The sequence below is a fragment of the Rhipicephalus microplus genome, chromosome 6 (assembly GCF_043290135.1).
Source record: "Rhipicephalus microplus isolate Deutch F79 chromosome 6, USDA_Rmic, whole genome shotgun sequence".
Classification (NCBI taxonomy): domain Eukaryota; kingdom Metazoa; phylum Arthropoda; class Arachnida; order Ixodida; family Ixodidae; genus Rhipicephalus; species Rhipicephalus microplus.
In genome coordinates this window covers 148,771,110-148,789,642 of record NC_134705.1, presented here as the reverse complement: position 1 = coordinate 148,789,642, position 18,533 = coordinate 148,771,110, and the positions used below count along the sequence as shown (strand labels likewise).

Sequence of the window (18,533 nt, the reverse complement as noted above, 5' to 3'; positions counted from 1 at the left end):
AATGTCAAGAAAATAAACCTTGTTTGAGTTGTTTGGGTAGGGTAGGATATATTCTATACTGGAGTACGAGTTTATCACTTACAGAAAGTAGCAAACTTACAGTCAAGTCAATTAAAAAATGATAATGAGATATTAGTAGTGCGTGGCGATCGCACACAAACGAACAAGCCACTTTGCTGTAAATGAACATACGCAATTGACTATAGCTGGCTCCAGGGCGCCCAAACGTAGATCTACGTAACACATGTGCATTGGATAATTAACGTAAATTAGCACCTGTTTAAATTAGGACCAATTTTTTAGGAGGTCTGTTTGTGTGATTTTGGCACATATTCCATCGTTTGCTCATCACTTGATAATGAGCATGCCTTAGTACATCATTTCACTACAGGACGTGGAAAAAAATGGCATCACTACATTCGCTTCGAATGGTCTTCGCATTGGGGTCGCCCTTGTTTCCCCTCTGCGGCGGCTGAATTTCCGATGGAGGCGGAAATGTTGTAGGCCCGTGTGCTCAGATTTGGGCGCACGTTAAAGAACCCCAGGTGGTCTAAATTTCCGGAGCCCTCCACTACGGCGTCTCTCATAATCATATAGTGGTTTTGGGACGTTAAAACCCACATATCAATCAATCCCTTGTTTCCCACGAGTGGTGGCGCTCCCTCCGCACCTCTTTCGCATTCTTTCGCACCACGGTGACAGATAAATATTTTTTTTTTACTTACGCCGTGCTTTGTACCTTCTGTGGCTGAGTCTATGGGCGCGTTTTGACACGTCATCAGATGCTATTCTGGAGTTGGTGCGAGCGCGATATACGCTGGCATGATTTCTAAACAGTGACAGTGGACGGCAGTGAACAACCTGGTTCCCCTGGTTCAGAGAATTATGCATGCATACAGTAACTACTGAAGGCGACCAAGGTTTGCTCTAAACCCAACACAATTCAATTAAATGTTAAAAGGTATAGGCCAGCGTCAGTAAAGGCACCTGAATCGAACGTTCAAGGGACATAAACTCTACTTCGACGTGATGGCACAGTATTTCTAAGAAGAGACAGCGAATGCGCTACAACACCACGATAATTCAGATTGTTCTTGCTCTGTTGAGTGTTTTAGTTCCGGCCAGGCAAAACTACGTGGCATTGCGCCGGATTTCTGCGGATGCCAGCTAGATAAATGAGAATAACTTAGAAGGCAATAATCAAAATGAACAAATACTCATTAAAACGGGGCATATCTCAAACATTGTACGCATGCTAAGAATTATTGGGACATGTCTTTATTAGGAAAATGAATAAACAGTACCAAATCAATGAAAGAGCCAAGTGACAACATTATGTCATTCGCGAGTAAACGATTGCAGCACTCTAAGAATACTTCTTGTTCATTTCTATTTCTTGTGAGTTTTCTCACAGTTCAGCGCTCAAAAGAAAAAAAAAAGGTGTTATGGGTGAAAACTGGTGCAACTTAGCCGCGCCTTAGCTGGCGAACTTAATGTCACACATGTGTATAACAACGACTGGAAACATATTGGCATTATCAGTCACCATTTAACGCTTTGAAGGCATTCCTACGTCAATTGTTTTACACATATGCAGAAAACTATTGGAATCCTATACCACCATAAAGCATAAGTAAAGAACAAATACAGAGCATCGATATTCCGAAATGTCAACAGTGCATTATCGCAAAACGGGTAACACGTGAAAGCAACTGCAAGTGGCATATCAGTGCAGATGCTCTATATGGTTGCAATACAACTGAAGAGTAGATGTGTGATGGCGTGGTATTGCCTCAACGAAATTACCGATTGCATTTTTTAGTTTTACAAAAAGTCCAGGTGCTCCCAGCTGTCATGCGTCGGCTCAATGTTCTCCGCCTTCTATATATTGCAGAAATATAGAAATGAAAGCTGGCTGTTGACCATTGCTGCATTTGCGAGAACTGGGAGAAATCGCGAAACACAACAGACGTAACGGCAAGAAGCTGACAATAACAGAACCCTCTTGTGCTCAGCGCCCTCAGCCACGTGTTTGCTCAGGAATTTTCTGTTTGCGCAGAACTTGCGGTTCACACCGCCAATCGGTAAGCAACGCCCAAAAAGAAAGGGCACCTGCTCCTGACAGCCAGGGCAAAAAACACGTTTCGGTTGGACATTCCGTATAAACCACCACGTGGCCGTCTCGGTGAAGAAAGGATTCTGGAAAGTACGGTACTCTATACGTGGACAACTGTGGGCCCGAAAAATGAGAGGCGAATGTACAAGCAATATCAGTTGTACACTGTTATCGGTGAAAAAAATGTCTGTCGTCCAGTTTTCACCTCATCAGTCAATTATGGCGCTCTTTTATACCTGAAGCATCGAATATGCCAGCGTTATCGCTGGTGGCCAGGTCAGATCGTGAAGTAAATCCTAACTTTCGCGAAATGTCCTCAGAAAGTTGACTGTTGTTTCCACAATTGGTCTTATTGTCACGTATCTGTTATATAAATATACAAGGAGAGGTACGTTTACAAATATTGTCACTGCCAATACGGCGCAGGGTGTTCTTTGCTGGTGTCGCAAATCGTGCCCCTCTCTAAAGCATTTTTGAAGCGTGGTGGCGAGAAAGAAAAATGAAGCAAAGTGTGCTGGAATTATATAAATATATATTCTTCGGTGAAACAATGAGGGCATGAATTATTACAGGAATCACACACTTCGCCAAAAACTGTCACACATGCTCAAGCCAGGGAACTGCGGCAATGTGAAAAGACGTGCGTTAAACACAGACAAGGTAATGCAAAAAAATAGATTCACCAATGCTTACGATATATGTTCAACGTGAATCCTGAGCGCGGCTTCGAGTGGGGCTGTGGTGGTGGACCTAAACACGAGTAAAGGTTTCATAGTGTACACCAACGCAAATCACCTTGTGGTCAATATTCCTGCAGCTGTTCACTGTTGTAGTAAGTTTGCCGGGCAATTTGTTACAGCCGAGGAATAAAATGTTATCTTTTCAACCGCAGCGTTGACCACAAGGATTGTCATTATGACCACAAGAGCGCATATTTCTACGAACATTATTCACTCATTCCACTTACGCCAACACATCCGGATATCCACTTTTACATTTATTAACCTCGTACGTGACAAAAGAGTGGAAAGGCCTAAAAAGTGCCGCAGTAATAGGGAAAGAATGACTCCTAGACGTTTCTACTTTCAAACCAGGAGAAAAATCTGCAAGGGCTTCCTTCATAAGAAAGCTTCAAACTTTTCAGAATACTTGCCTTCCTTAGTACCACCTCTAAGTGTCGTGCAAATGGCAAAAAAAAAAGAGCGTCGTGTAGCTGTACGATTGCAAAACCAACCAAGCGATCACTACTTAAGTAGAGCTCGTTTTTTTCTGAATGCCTTCGAAAATTGCCTGGCCTGTCGTGATCCTATTTACACTATTTCGATAGAGAAAACCATTTGTGGACGTTAGAGAAGCAATCTTCAGTGGGTAATTGCCAAAGGCTTTAAAAAAAAAGGGGGGGGGGGGCTTCATGTGGGCTTTCTCTCAAGTCCTGGCAGTGTTTTTCTTTGACATTTTGGTCTACCTGTCATAATGAGTTCATCTGTATCCGCAATCGAAAAAAGAAAATAATTGTAGATGGAGAAGTCACCCGGTGAAACAATTATACAACACGGAGTTGTTTTACGAACGAAGGCTTGCTTCTTCAACAACCTCCAACTTTAGGCTTTCGAATTAACAAACTTTTAGGCTTGCTTTTTTTCTTTCTGTTGTTTTTTCTTCTCACGTTCATATGTTATTGGCCCTTAAAGCTACCTCATTTGCAAGGTAGTCAACCTAGCTAAAGGTTCGTTAACAACCTGGCCTTTCCTTTTCATTTCTATCTCTCTCTCTCTGTCTCTCTTTTTATTAACTGCTGTTGTTTTTCTAGCTCAAGATTTAGGAAACACTTTAATGTGCAACATTCTTTTTCACATTCATTCCTTACGAGAAAACGTCGCAAAATCTTGTATATTAAATTGCAAACTTTGAGAGAGAAAACAACCCATCTTGTGTTGAAATTATTCAGGAAGTGCTCCCTAGTGTCAGGTCTGTAGCCTAATTCTTGCCAAACGGGTGTGCATTAAGTGAAATGTGGTTATTTTATAATAAAACGACATGCCAATCAGAGATAAGCGATAATAATCATAAAAGAAAGACAGTGATAGCAATCAAGGCTGAGCCCGGTTGGCTACCCTTTACTGGGTGGAGGGAAAGAGGGAAGGAAAGTTAGAGAGGAGAAAAAAAAACACTGCAGACATGAACGCTACAGCAGTTTCGCGCCTGACATCACAGATGGTGAGATCAGTTCCGCTGCTGAAGTCACAGCAGTGCATTCGTTCATTTACGCAACTTGTATGCGCAGTCCCATACTCCCGAAAGCATGTCGACGGTGAAGCCGTAGGGGTGATGCTGGTGTTTCCAAGCAATAGACTTCTGTAAGTTTGCAGGAAGTGGCCTGACGGATGAAGATAGACAAGTTATCGGCATGGTCAGCACCCTAATCAGTGCTATTCACTTGCTGCTGAGGAAGATGCAGACGCCGATAGCTCGGAGTGTGTTGCAACTACTGGACACTCAGACATGGTTGCGTTGGTGGGTTATGAGATGCAAAAAGAGCAACTTAAAGCAGCAGGGGCACACTCATTTAGTTTCCGAAGAAGGAATCGTAGTTGACATGTCATGTCGGAAAATTTAGAGGCATCAGTCCTTTATTTTGCAGCCACAGAAGCAGAACAATAAAACAGCAAGAATGATCAGCGCGAACATAGAAGTACGAAGTTCTGTATTGTAAGTATTTCCAGTGTTTGTTTTTTACGCTGGGTTCAAATAAGTGCAGAGATTAACTCAAATATTCGACAGTAGCTGGTGTGGACATATTCAGAAAATACCCGCAGATTAGGCTTCGATCGTTTTTAGGGGCCACTAATGCAACATTGAAGTTGCAGCTTGGTTTTTCTATTAGCTCTAAAATAAAGGGCAACCAGTTATCACAGTTATATAATGATATTGACTATCAAACTAGAATGAATGAGGTTATTGCCGAATATGTTAGTCTGGTGTATCACATCAGGCTGAGGAATGCAACGGGAAATGGGGTGGGTGCCCCGGGCATGAAAGACATGAACTTTAAAAAGTACATGAGTTCGAGCTTGTTGGTAAGGCGCCACTACGCCATAAAAAGGGACACAAAAAAAAACTGAGGGAAACTAGCGTTCTCATACACGCAATGCACATTGCTAGCAATGGATGCCGTACCCTCGTTTTGCGCAACGAATCTCCAAATCGCTGCTTATCTGCGTTTAGAGATTGCTGGCATGTTCTTGTATGCGGTCATTGACACACCGTCCCATCTGATCGATGTACAAGCGTCTACATGATGTCGGGATATCGTATACAACTCCTGTTTGCAAGGGGCGAGCAGCGCTACTTGTACGTTTTTTTTTTTTCTCGTTGCCATACTACTGGCTACGCAAACATGCCAGCAATCTCGGAAGGTAGACTGGCAGCAATTTGGTGATTCATTGCCTAAAGGCGCGGGTGCAGCCACAATTTTCTGCTGACGCACAATGCTCGCAGTTATCGAGATTCCGTAGCTCGAGAAGCCTAAGAAGTGCGTAATGTGGGGTCAGCGTGTGTCAGCGCACCCTCGGTCTCATTACCAGACATTGATGGTAGCTATATGCGGCGTAAATAAGTAGATGCGTTGTATAGGGTACACGGCGCATGCGCTTTTTGAATGCCCATCCCGTTCCTGAGATGTGTAGAAGAGCATTTACTCGACTTTGCACAGATAAACGAATTTGTTGGTGATTTAGAGCTTCTTCCAGTTCGAATCTTGTTCTGTCCTCGTAATGCCCACTGTTTCGCATCATTGAGAAAGTCATATCTATATGATTCATTACTGCATAGGTATCGTTCACGCCTTTAGCGTCACTACTGCATATGTTCGGCCATGCCTTTATCAAGGCTGCATTGTATACTACCGTCAGCCGTTGCGATTTAGTGGACCAGGTGAAAAAGTACCTTGGTTTTCAAGAGAAAATTGGATCAAGGAAGTGTCCACTCTTCTCCTGCGCGTGGGATTAAAGCCGACGTCAGAATCGCAAAAATTGAATTAGGGCGCGAATATTATTTCAATTGCTTAGGTATATAGTAATGTATTATCGTTACAAGAATAAGTACAGTTTTCGCCAGCTCTCAGTTTAGCGGGGCTGATATTCAAAGTTTCTATCTGCTAAGGCAAAGTAAGGTTGAACTGATGTAAACGGATATCTTGCACGCAACACTCTTGGCATTTTCTAACAGCACATCCTTCAGTTTGTCAAAGCAATAAAGCGAGAATACACAGTAGCATGATTTTTAGCACAGCAGTTACTATCCAACAACATACTGTTTCCGTGTTTTATGGACCGCCAAATCCCAGCATTCCTCAAACGAAAGTGAAACTGTAGCTCGATAACAACCAGAAACCGACTGTGTGCCCGTGTCTCCACCAATTTAACCAATTTATATAGGAGTGGACTTCAGATTCGTACAACAGTTTGAAGCAAATTAATTTACGTAAGCGGGACTCATACTAGAAGAGAAATTGTATCAAGAACCACGTGCTGAGAATGTGTGACAGTTTGGGCTAGTTGGTGTGACATGACAATAGTTATAGCACGAGAACAGCCTTCGTGTCCTTCTTGTATCTTTGTCGTCATTCTGTTCTCGCGCTCTAACTATCGCCACGTGCTGAGTCTGGCAGCACCGATTGAGCAATTCGTTAAAGTAGATCGATGCAGAAGCAGAAAATAAACTGTGTGAGAAGATGGGGTGTAGCTCGTGTTAACTGCTTCGCACACTGATCGCGAGTAGAAAGAAAGGCACGCTAGTAGCAAAAAAGAAGATAACAATAATCCTGATAATAGCACCAATGTAATCCTCAGCAGCGATGGGCCCGATGATTGCGCCGTAACGTCGGGGAAGGTAAATATCCCGTCACGCGATGCTTTCGTCCAAGGTGGGCGCACGAATATCCGAGTCTCGAAGGAGACACGCTTGCGACCTCGCAAACACGGTCGATGCGCGGTGGTATTAGGTGCGAGGTCTTCTTGTTTGCACGATGGAAGGCTAACGGCGCTTCCGACATTTTCGCCTGTCACGCTTACAGAGAGTGATACAGAGAGCGGCCCGCTTTACGTGACAGGCAGCTAACACGGGCCAAGAAAAGCTCTTCAAAATGTCACACGTGTTCGGCAACATATTGCAAGTAGGAGACTGTATCTGGGAGTTTTTATGTCAGTGTGGCCAACGCTGCTATATATGTTTATCTCAATCTTCCTTGGAAGTGCATAATCCGATGACGTACTGCGTGATTTCGTACACGTGGCATTTTCCCATGATGTATGAAAATGTAACGTACATGTGAATTGTGGATGGTCGTCTTCAGCAAGAAAGAGAAAAAGTGTACTACTGCTAAGGTGAAATTTTCAACTATAGCACACATCGGGGGAAATTTTTCGCACTTGAACGAAATGTTACGCCTACTAAAACTGAAATGGCGCTCAATGCTAGCTACTCTGCTATCCAAGCGATACATAAAATTCAGTGTAATTCTATTTTTTTTGCATTTTTTGCACTTCTATGCAAACACATTTGAGCCATTAGTTTTAAAACAGTGTTCATAACTACTTTCATAAAAACAGCTGTTTCTTGATTGCTTACTTTGTGCTGAACACATCTTGAGGCAACACAGCAGGGATATTATAAAGTGGTCCCTGCTACGTCCTTGTATTTCTGCGGCTTAGTGAGTTTCAGAAAAGCACCTAATGCAGTATTCTCGGACACGTTCGCGTATATTATACGATCGATAAAGATGTGCCGCCGAGCCCAACAACAACTCCTTATGAATTGTGTTCTTCCACCAGAGTAATATTTCAAGCCAAAGTTCTCTCCTTGAAAGAAAAACAAAATGAAGCCGTCTTAGTGGAGCTTCAGTTTTTTCGTTATTTTCAATAACAGTGCGAACAATCACATTTTCCACTTAAGCCAAAAAAATTTTTTTTCTCTTCTTCTCTAATGTTGCGAATTGAGGTACAGTTTTAAAGTGCATATCGAAACAGCAGTTCTTGCTGAGGAAGCCACCAGTTTCTTTTAATCTTACTCAAATTCATTCCCTGCAGACGTAAAGACGAAAGCTCAACGAAGCATGACAGATCGTATCTTAAAAGCAGTGATGTAGAGAACTACTTTACATATTTCTAACCCACTCCAAAATTCTCCATCCAGAAAATGTTCACAGCCCCTCTCCGTTGGCTCACAGTGCCAGTTTAACGAATCGGAAAGCATGAAAGCAGTCGTAAATTTTGGGGTGGTCTCTCAGTGCTTTCACTTTAAGAAGGTACTTTCGTGCTATTGCATTTCCTAAAACTAGATTGTGCTTGACTTTTGTGGTTTATACGAAGCGCTGTTTATGGCCAGAACTCAGGAGGACGAAGAAAAATGAACGCTTATCTTAAAAATCAGTTGGTACATCTTACTTCTTCACGTACACGAAGTTGGTGGTTTTATCAAGAAAAAAATTGTTGGCTAACGTGTCTTCCACGATCTACTAAAACATGGCCTCCAGCGCAGCCCTAATGGTGTGCATTCTAGCACAGCCATAATAATTCCACTTACCATTGGCGCTGGTGTCTAGAACGCCAACGCAGCGCTCAAGCGCGGAGTGAATGGCATACCACTGCACGGGATTCTCGTTGTATATTTTCTGGCGTACAGAAGATGACAACAAAAAACATATTCAGCAAAAAAATATGGCTGACCTCTCTGGCATATGAATCGACATTACACAAAAATGAAACATGTTTTCACAGCAGTACTTCGTTATTTATATGCTATATTATATGCTAACTAGCACAACGTCATTGGTATTTGGCAGATATAGCACCGTTTGATGTGAACCCACTCACAGTGGCGCCAATTTGTGCATCTGCATCCTGATGATAAGCCCATGGAGACACCAACCTGCGAACTAGAACACATTGATAGAGATAACAGGCGTGTTCCTTAGTTTCCCTCATGGTTTTGCGTTGGCGAAAGCATATTCCAGCCATCATCGTGGACCGTCAGGTCATGACTTTGCCTCCCGGCAACACAACATTTTTTTTTCGGCACTGTCTGGCCGCGTTCATTTTGCTGACGGAACTGCGTCTTGAAAGTCTTGGTGAAAGCCGTCACAAAACAATTTTGTGTTGAAAACTTCCCAAAACATGGGAGCGAGATGTTCTCAACAAACGCGCGACGGCCTCGCTTTCCGATGGCTAGCATTTAGGGAGTTTATACATTTTAATTGGAAATTTAGTCCTCGGAACTTAGTATGATTCCCGTTGATTTTCTTAAACACAAACGTAAACAGAAATAATGTGTGGTTGGTTTTTTTGCCTTGCCAATAAGGTTAACCCGAGTGAGCCGCTTCTTCAAAGTGGTGCCTGGTTGTTTATTGTACATCATGTTTCCACACGAGCCCACTGCCACGGAACTCCTTTACTCAAAATTATCTGCGTAAATATTCTTACAATTTTGGGTGCATGCACAAGTTCGTGCCATCAGAGGTTAAGCACTGTTTTTGTAATTACACAACCAACATTTCTATAAGAAATATGAATAAATGAATAGGCTTGTAAGAGACGCCGATATCGTTACCGATTTAGTTCAAACAAGAAGTGCCCTTTTTTAGAATTACTCTTGTTTAACCTTAAAGTTCTGTTATAGGAAGTCACTCGGCAGAGAAATTTAATTACTCTTTTTTCATAAAAAAACAGTTGTTTGTTTAATTTGTAACTTGTGCCATGAAGAACAGTCTCACTGTTTTAAAAACGAGTCTTTCTTGGGAGACTGGGAGGCAGAAATTTAGGGCTGCCTGTCTTTCACACGAGTTAGCCATCCGACCAAAGTTTAAGGCACCTGCTGAACGCCCGGCCACCTTGAACTGGTGGCTGCCTTCCTATATACTTGTACACATTGCCGATCAAAAAGCCAATATTACGCATATCTGAGGCGGAACATCAATACTTAAGTATCAGGTGGTGTGTTCCACGATAGAAAATACGTAAATACGTATAATTCTAAAGAACCTAGTGTTCAGTACGCTGCACTGAAAATGCAATGTTATGCTAAAGAAGAGCGGGCATTTCTTACACTCCACTGAAAATGGCTGTGGCTTAACTGGAACTTCTGCCTCTGCAGGGGTGTCTGCGCAAGCGGGCGCTTGGTGTGTAGCGACACCACGGGACCTGAGCTAACGGGGAGATTTCGATCTCCTCCCACGCCTAGCCGTGCGTGGCTTTGCCGTGTCCGGGGAAAAGGGGATCCTGGGGGTTGATCCGACGCCGGGTGATCGGACATCTATGGTCCCCCGGCAGAGGCAACACAGCTCTTTGTCCCTGGCTTCCCGTAGACGGCACCCCTGAGCTGACCCACCCAGGGGAAAACGGCAGTCGCCTTTTCCTGTCTCCATCTCTTTTCAGATCTTCGCAGTTTTCTCACTTTAATTCTTTCCTGTCTTCTCCTCCCTTTCATTTACTTCGCTCTTTTTCCGGCGGCAAGGGTTAACCTGGTGTATATATCTAATCTTGTGTAGGTATATTAGGTTATAGCGGCTATGTACAGCTGGCGCCTACGTCTTCACCGTGTCTCGTTGCGTCACCTCGTAGGGCTCCATTATGGGCGGCTGGCATGGCTGCCGAATCAATAACATATTTCATGGGATCCTTTAACCCTTTGTAAACTGATTGCCCCTCGGAGAAGTGCACTCACAGCCCCAAGAAAATTCTGGCAACTCTCTTTGTGGAAGCAGAGACTTGTCCCACATTTCACTCTCTTTTGAAGAGTTCTGGGAACTCTATTCTGCACAGAGTAAGCACACTCTCTCGACATAGTGCTGATACCCTGGCTGAACGAGAGTTAATAAGTTCCCTCGCCAGAATACAGTCACGCTTCTGAAATAGAGCTCATACACCCCCTGTGGGAGTCGCACTACTCTCTCAGTGAGTTTTAGAATCTAGTAGGACAAGAGTGCATCAACTCTTTCCAAGAGTAGAGGCACTCCTGCTGCGTTAGGACTAACGTGTAAAAAAATGATGTCCATTATTTTTTAAAAGCACTGAAATACATAGATTGCCTCAAGCTTGCGTCACGTAGGCAGGGCAGACATCGGCATACAATTTATAATAGTACGCAACAGAGCAAACAACACTGAACATATACCTCTCGCACTAGGGATAACCACTGTCACAGCAACCGGCATTTATACCCATGCGTGATGTCTAGCCCTCTTCTAGTGCGGGTGGCGCTACATTTATACTACGCGTTTATTAGCTCGCCGTAAGTAGGTGGTGAGTTCGAACCCCACTTTGAAACATTTAACTTTCTCTTTTTTTACAATATATGATGACTCTTTTACCTTACTCTAGTAGGAATTTGTTTGTGCCATAAACTAACTTTTGGCGATGCTTTAGATGCCGCTGTTTCTTGCTTCGAAGGTGCTGGTGATGGCGCCTTTGGAACAAAGTTGATGATCACACAAGCATGGTTTTGTTATCACTGAAAGTACCTATTACTTGACGCATTCAACATACATCTTGGGCGTCTACGCTGAGAAGCGTATGGTTACGATACAGTTATATTGCTTTGCGGTGTCGGTGGTAACATGCAAGCGCTCAATTGTACTCCGCCGCAAGGACGGAGTGCCAGATCCCATTCACACCTGATCGGCACGAGAGCTGCATAGATTGGGAACTCCACTTGACTAGCAGACAGTTCGCAGTCTCTTTTACTCTGCATTTAACGAAAGAGTACGTTACGTGGCTAACACTGACCTACTCCCCCACAGAGTTAAAAAAACTCTAGGAAGAGTAACACAGTTTCTTCGCCCTTGCAGTACCCCCACAAATTCTGTGAGTGTGACGGACCGATGCAATCTTTGAACTGCTGCTCAAGAAGAAAGACAACTTTTCGAAATATCATAATATTCAATGCCAGAGAACACAAAAGAAAGCGAGGAATATATACCCCTCCTTGTATCATAGTGTTCATGGAAACACTGGGTGCGGGCTACAAAGCCAACAAGACTGCCTGTGGCAACCTGCTTCTCGAGTTGAAAGATCGTATACATTACGAAAGGCTACGCAAATGGACTGCATTCAGTGAGCATTATTTTACCATAACCCCACACCGTACAATGAACACTGTAAATGTTGTCGTATCTGACAGCGACCTAATGAAACTATCTGAGGATGAACTGCTAGACAGCTGAAAAGATGACAATGTCATTCATGTTCAATGCATCAATATACAAAAAATAACTAAGAAACTCTCACCAAACGAATTATACTTACTTTTGCTTCTACAACACTTCCTACGGAAATAGCAGGCTACCTCAAACTACAGGTGAGGGCTTACATTCCGACCCCTCGGCGCTACTTCAAGTGCCTGCGGTTATACCATGGCACTCAGAGCTGCCGAGGGCAGCTTACATGCGCTCAATGCGGCAGCAGAGGACATTCTGCTGATGACGACTGTCAATTGCAACTGCACTTTGCCAACGTTGGTGGTGACCGTCCGGCATATTCCAGGTCCTACGTGGCCTAGAAGACCGAGAAAGAAATGATCACCTCTAAATTCAAACTAAACATCCGCTTTCGCGAAGCGAGGCAGCGCGTTTTCCCGCATTCTGCAGGGAACACATCGTACGCCGAAGTGGTGCGAGGGGGGATGCCATCATTATGGTTTTCGGTGATGCCTCGGACTACGCCTGGCGTGCCGAAGCAAATGTCAATATCCCCAATGGCGGGATCAGCCTCGGCTGCCACGCCCTCTTTGAACCCGGCCCCACCAAAGGGCCCTGCAAACGCTTGCAGCAGCCAGGGTACCTCACCAACTAAAGAGGCCGCCTCGACCTCCGGCCCTGTGGGGACGAAGGCTCCGTCCATCGCGACGAAGCCTAGCCCGAGAACAGGGCTCTCTGGTGCCTCTTCTGAGGCAATGGACACTTCCAGTGTGCCGGGGCAGACGCCACCAAAGGAGTGGTGAGGTCTCCTTGACCACTCTAAGAAAGACAAAATAGTAATTACAGGGCCTCCCAAAGGCCCTGTAAAGTAAGTCACTTCTCTTTTTTAGACACCAGTCCCACTCATTTTATACACACAGCACTTATTGACTTCCAATATGAAGACACAAATTATACAATGGAACGTCAAAGGACTACATCAAAACCTCGACGATGTCCAAGAACGTCTACATAAACATTCTCCAAAAGTGGTGTGTGTACAGGACACACGCCTAAAATCGAAGAATACAAATTTTTCGCGTCAATATGTCACCTTCCCAAACAACAGGGATGATGCTGTAGCGTGATCTAGTGGTGTAGCCGTTATTGTTAATCAAGGAGTAGCATGTACTCATGTACCACTACTAAAATTTCTAGAGGCAGTGGCTGTTCGAGCAGTTTTATTAAATAAGCCCGTCACCATCTGCTCTCTATACAAGCCACTACAACACCGTGTTGAAAAACATGAATTCCAGGCTTCAATATATGAGTTACCAGAACCTTATCTGGACCTAGGGGACATGAATGCGCACAGCAGTTCATGGGGTGACTGTCGATGTGATGCACGAAGTCGCTTCATTAAACAGTTTCTCTTTTCATCGGGTAAAGCCTGGTGCAGAGTAAGAAATGTGATTGGAAGACAAGTGCATCCGCTCCCTCTTGTAAAGACTCAAGGAAACAGCTTGGAAGACCAGGCGAACTCTCTAGAGGCTTACCTCAAGCACACCTCCAACGCATCGCACTACTCCCAGGCATTCCCGCAGTACACAATGAGAATAGAAAAGCTGAAACTAGAACGCAAATGTTAGAAAAATGAGCCATAAATCCATCTTTTTAGCTTGACTGAATTACAGACATCACTAAATAGCTGCAGTAATTTCGCCCCAGGCTCAGACTTCTTGGTCTATGAAATGTTAAAAAGCGTACCTCTTCAAACGCTAAAAACCGTACTTTCTCTGTACAATACCATATGGTTCTCCGGTGAGTTCCCAATTTAGTTAGTTACAGGCCGATAGCATTAACAAGTTGCCTCTGTAAGCTTTTCGAAAATATGATTAACCTCAGATCGATATATTTCTTGGAAACAAACAACCTACTGGACCCATACCAGTGTGGATTTCGCGAACGTATATCAACCACTGACCACCTATTACACAACGAGGCGCCAGTCCGTGGAGCTGTCCATAATCAATTCTTCCTTCCTGTATTTCCCGATATAGAAAAGGCGTATGACACCACATGGCGCTTCGGCATACTACGAGACCTCTCACAATTAGGTGTCCGAGGTAACATGCTAAACATAATCGAAGGTTATCTGTCAAATCGCACTTTTCGCGTCCCAGTGGCGAATGTCTTGCCTAAAACATTTGTCCAAGAGACTGTAGTGTCGCAAGGTGGTGTACTTAGTTGCATATTATTTACTATAAAAATTATTAGCCAGCATTTCTACATTCCACGCAATATGTTTTATTGCACATATTTCGACGATGTGCAGATAGGTTTTAAATCGTGAAACCTCGCAGTATGCGAGCGGTAAGTCAAACTTGGCTTGATTAGGGTAACAAAGTGGGCTGATGAGAACGGGTTTACATTTAACCTACAAAAACGTACATCGTTCTATTCTCAACAAAAAGAGGTCTCCATTCAGATCTGATCATTGACTTGTACGGTCAGTGGCTACAAGTGAAATGTGAACAGAATTTTTAGGTACAATTTTAGACACTAAATTAACATTTGTACCCCACATCCAAAATCTCAAAAACAAATGTTTAAAAATTATGAACATCCTGAACTGTTGTCACGCACAACGTGGGGAAGTGACAGAAAATGTCTGTTGAATCTTTACAAAGGCCTCGTAGGAACATGTCTATACTGTGGTGCTATCGTCTATCAGTCTGAAACACGACGAGCTTTGCAAATTTTTGATCCTATCCGCCATTTGGGACTTCGAATCTTTACGGGTGCTTTTGGACTAGCCCCGTAAAAAGCCTCTTCGTTGAATAAAATGAGTGGTCGCTTCATTCGCAGAGATGCTACATGTCTCTTATATATTACCTCAAAACGATCGCAGACAAACAACGCCCCTCGTACTCAGCAATCACTGATCTCTTCAGCTCTGCCCTATTTGAAAACCGTCCTTTGTTGAGAAAGCCCTACTCGCTTTATGTGAGGGACATAGCCGAAGAAACGGGTGTTCCACTGCTTGAACAACATCTAATGAATCTTTCTGCGCGTCTTCCGCCGTGGCAGTGGTGGCTCATGGAATGGATGTATCTTTCGTGGAAGTCATGAAAAATGCACCTATTGAACATATCCGCTCATACTTCCTAGAACATCAACACAAATATATTTGTCGGAATTCTTTACAGATGCCTTGAAATCTCACTCTAGTGTGTCATACGCAGCAGTCGGGCCATTGTTTTTGGATGCCGGCGTTCTGAATCCTAATACGAGCATAATCAGAGAAAAAGCGTATGCGATACTTTTGACTACTAAACAAATTAAACAATCAAATATACAAAACGCACTAATCTACACTGATTTTTTAAGTGTGGTAAAAGCTCTGAAAACTCCGAAAAACACAAAAATCATGTCGTTGTCTCATTTTACTCTTTGTTATGCGCAGTGTGTATACACCCTCAAGCCACACATCGTAGTTTGCTGGATGCCAGGTGACCACGAAATACAAGGTAACGTGATGGCGGATCCGCTAGCCTCATCTGTCCACGACAGTTCTGTTAATACATCCGTAGCTGTCCCTACTCCTGACCTAAAGCCATATCTTGAAAGAAAGCTCGGAGCTTATTCACAGAGCACATGGGATAGTCACAGATAAAATAAATTACACGTCACCCAACCGTTCCTTGGTAATTTGCCGCCAGTATCAAAATCACGCCACACAGAAGTTACACTTACAAGGCTACGAAGAGGACATACACACAGCACGCACTCATATCTTTTGTGCGGTGGCGATTCACCTTTGTGTGATAGATGTGGTGAATCACTCACTGTCAACCACATCCTCATCCAATGCAGAAAGTTAGACTCTATTGGATAAAAGCATTTTCTCTTAGCTTATTATGAACACATTCCACTACATCCTGGATTGTTTATTGCAAAAACAACTTCTTAAATATCAGTCACTATTTCCGTTTTTAGATGAAATTCAAACCTTCAGCCTCATATATACAAGAGAAATCTATAGCATAACCTCTCCGCAGAGGTTGTTGTTGCAGTAGCTACTCTGAGAAGCACCTGCCTCACACTCTTTGGTTTCAAAGGAGTTGAGAAGACATTCGTGCTATTTTACAATTGCTCAGTTGTAGATACCATAGTCCTTTGCTATTCATTACACACGAATGCGTCAAATCTCGTATCACTGTCATAACTTTACACTTTATACACATATTTTACGCTTCTATACAGCACATTTATTTAGGCCTTTATACAGCCGTGTTACACCCTGCCATCGCTATTATTGGTCGTTGCTTACATCGCATCAAAGCCATGGCGCTCTTTGGCAACCCATGGCCTCTGCACCACAAAACTCCATTAATCATCAATAATCAACTGGAACCTTTGCGTAAAGAGCTCCCGTAGAAACAACTTCGCATACCTGGTCAAAGCCTAACAACGACGGAGATGCATCTTACAATGTTCGTCACATAGTTAAGGGTCAGAAAACAACTACAAGCCACCAGTTTAGTCCACACAATTGTACAGTTTTGCTGCTTCAAGCCTTGCATGGTTTAGTACAAGCATGACATGACATGGCATGGCAAGAGGATTGTTAGTGTTTACAGAAACTACAGCCTGGGTGCAGAATCCCCAGTACACTTTTGAGCCTTGAGCTTATGAGTTTAACTTGCCATTCTTTCTTTTTTGCAGTTCACGTATATAATGAAATGTGCGTTATATGCCTCGCTGCGGTGACCTAAAGGCTAAGGTACTCGGTTGCCTAACCGCAGGGCGTGGGATCAAATTCGAGTGCCGTTGGCTGCATTTTCAATGGATGCGAAAACGCTGTAGGTGCATGTGCTCAGATCAGGGTGCACGGTCAAAATTGCCGGAGCCCCCGAATATGGAGTCTCTCATAATTATATATTGGTTTTGGGACGTTAAATCTCATATACCAATCAATCAAACAATGTAAGTTACATGACTGAAGATGAACGCCTGATATATTCTTCTCCTTGAGAGCAGCTATTCGATTCAAGACTCCGCTGAAGAGCCTTGAAGTGTTGTTGGCCTTACATGTGTGTCAGTTTGTGTGACGTGGAGCACCGATCATTTTGTTCGCCACCGTTTTTTTATTAGAATGATCAATTGAGCAGTTTCTTAGATACAAAATAATTAGTTGGACCAAATTGTTCTTTCAATTGATGAAATCGTTAAGGGTTCAGTGCAAGAATTTGATTGAATTAGTACCTGACCCACAAAAAAAGGTTTCGGTGTCAGAAATAAAAAGAATAACAACTGAAGAAAACCTGACGTGTTATGGTCAGAACTTGCGTATCTTTTCCCGCTACCAGCGACAAGAAGCCCAATACAATCACGAAAGACAATGATGGCAGCACATAATTGCTTGTCATTAGTTGGCGTTTCTTTACAGGGATGAATTACGAACAGGATAGTAAAAAAAGAAAAAGAAGAAAACATTGTACACAAGCAGGCCCGACTACGTGCACCCTACAAAGTAGGTTATTCAACAGAAGAGCAGCAGCTTTGAGTACGCATACTTTTTTTAGTGAATAAAAGTATTTTAGACCACTGTTGTTATCGTGGTTGACAGGGCCTTACGTTCGGGCTCTCCACTGAATGAGTCTCGCCTAAAAATTGGTAGATTCCAAATAATGTGCGAATCGATGATATGCGAAGCACGAATGACAAATGTTGATGTGTCGCTTTAAAATCACCAAAACGTTATTTACGAGGTGAAGGTAAATGATGCCGTACATGACTTTCGTGTCATGATTATCATGTTCAGATGTGTTGTTCGTCTTCTTCATCTGTTCACGTCACGTGATATCAAATTTAGTATATGTGGAGCTAGCGAAACGACCGCAAGCACGCTATGAGCATGGTATGCTGTCATGTTCTTAGATGACACGCGCGTCATTGTTATCCTGCTTACACCAATAATATAATTCATATCCTTGACGTCACGTAACACCAAATTTGGTATATTAAATGGTCGCAAAACGGCCGTGAGCGCATCATTAAAGTCCCAATATACTCCAAAGTAGCGTTGATGCGCGCGCATGCTGGGCACAGCGACGCAACATTAGCAAAACACGAGCACTTTATAGTCTGACGCCAGGCGCGACCAGCGTCCTTCGGCGCAGCCCGACGACCACTGGCGCGAAATGCGACATGCTGCATTTCGCGCCGATGTGTTCCTTCTTTTCG

At 43.4% G+C, this 18,533-nt stretch overlaps 1 long non-coding RNA gene across 1 annotated transcript in view; it reads left to right on the top strand.

The window, feature by feature from the left end:
• Nucleotides 1–15,924, top strand: part of LOC142764992 (uncharacterized) — a 30,456-nt gene extending 14,532 nt beyond the window's left edge. The window contains exon 3 of the long non-coding RNA XR_012884000.1: nt 15,751–15,924. This is a non-coding gene — a long non-coding RNA (uncharacterized LOC142764992). The remainder of the gene's footprint in view (nt 1–15,750) is intronic.
• The last annotated feature ends 2,609 nt before the right edge of the window (nt 15,925–18,533 follow it).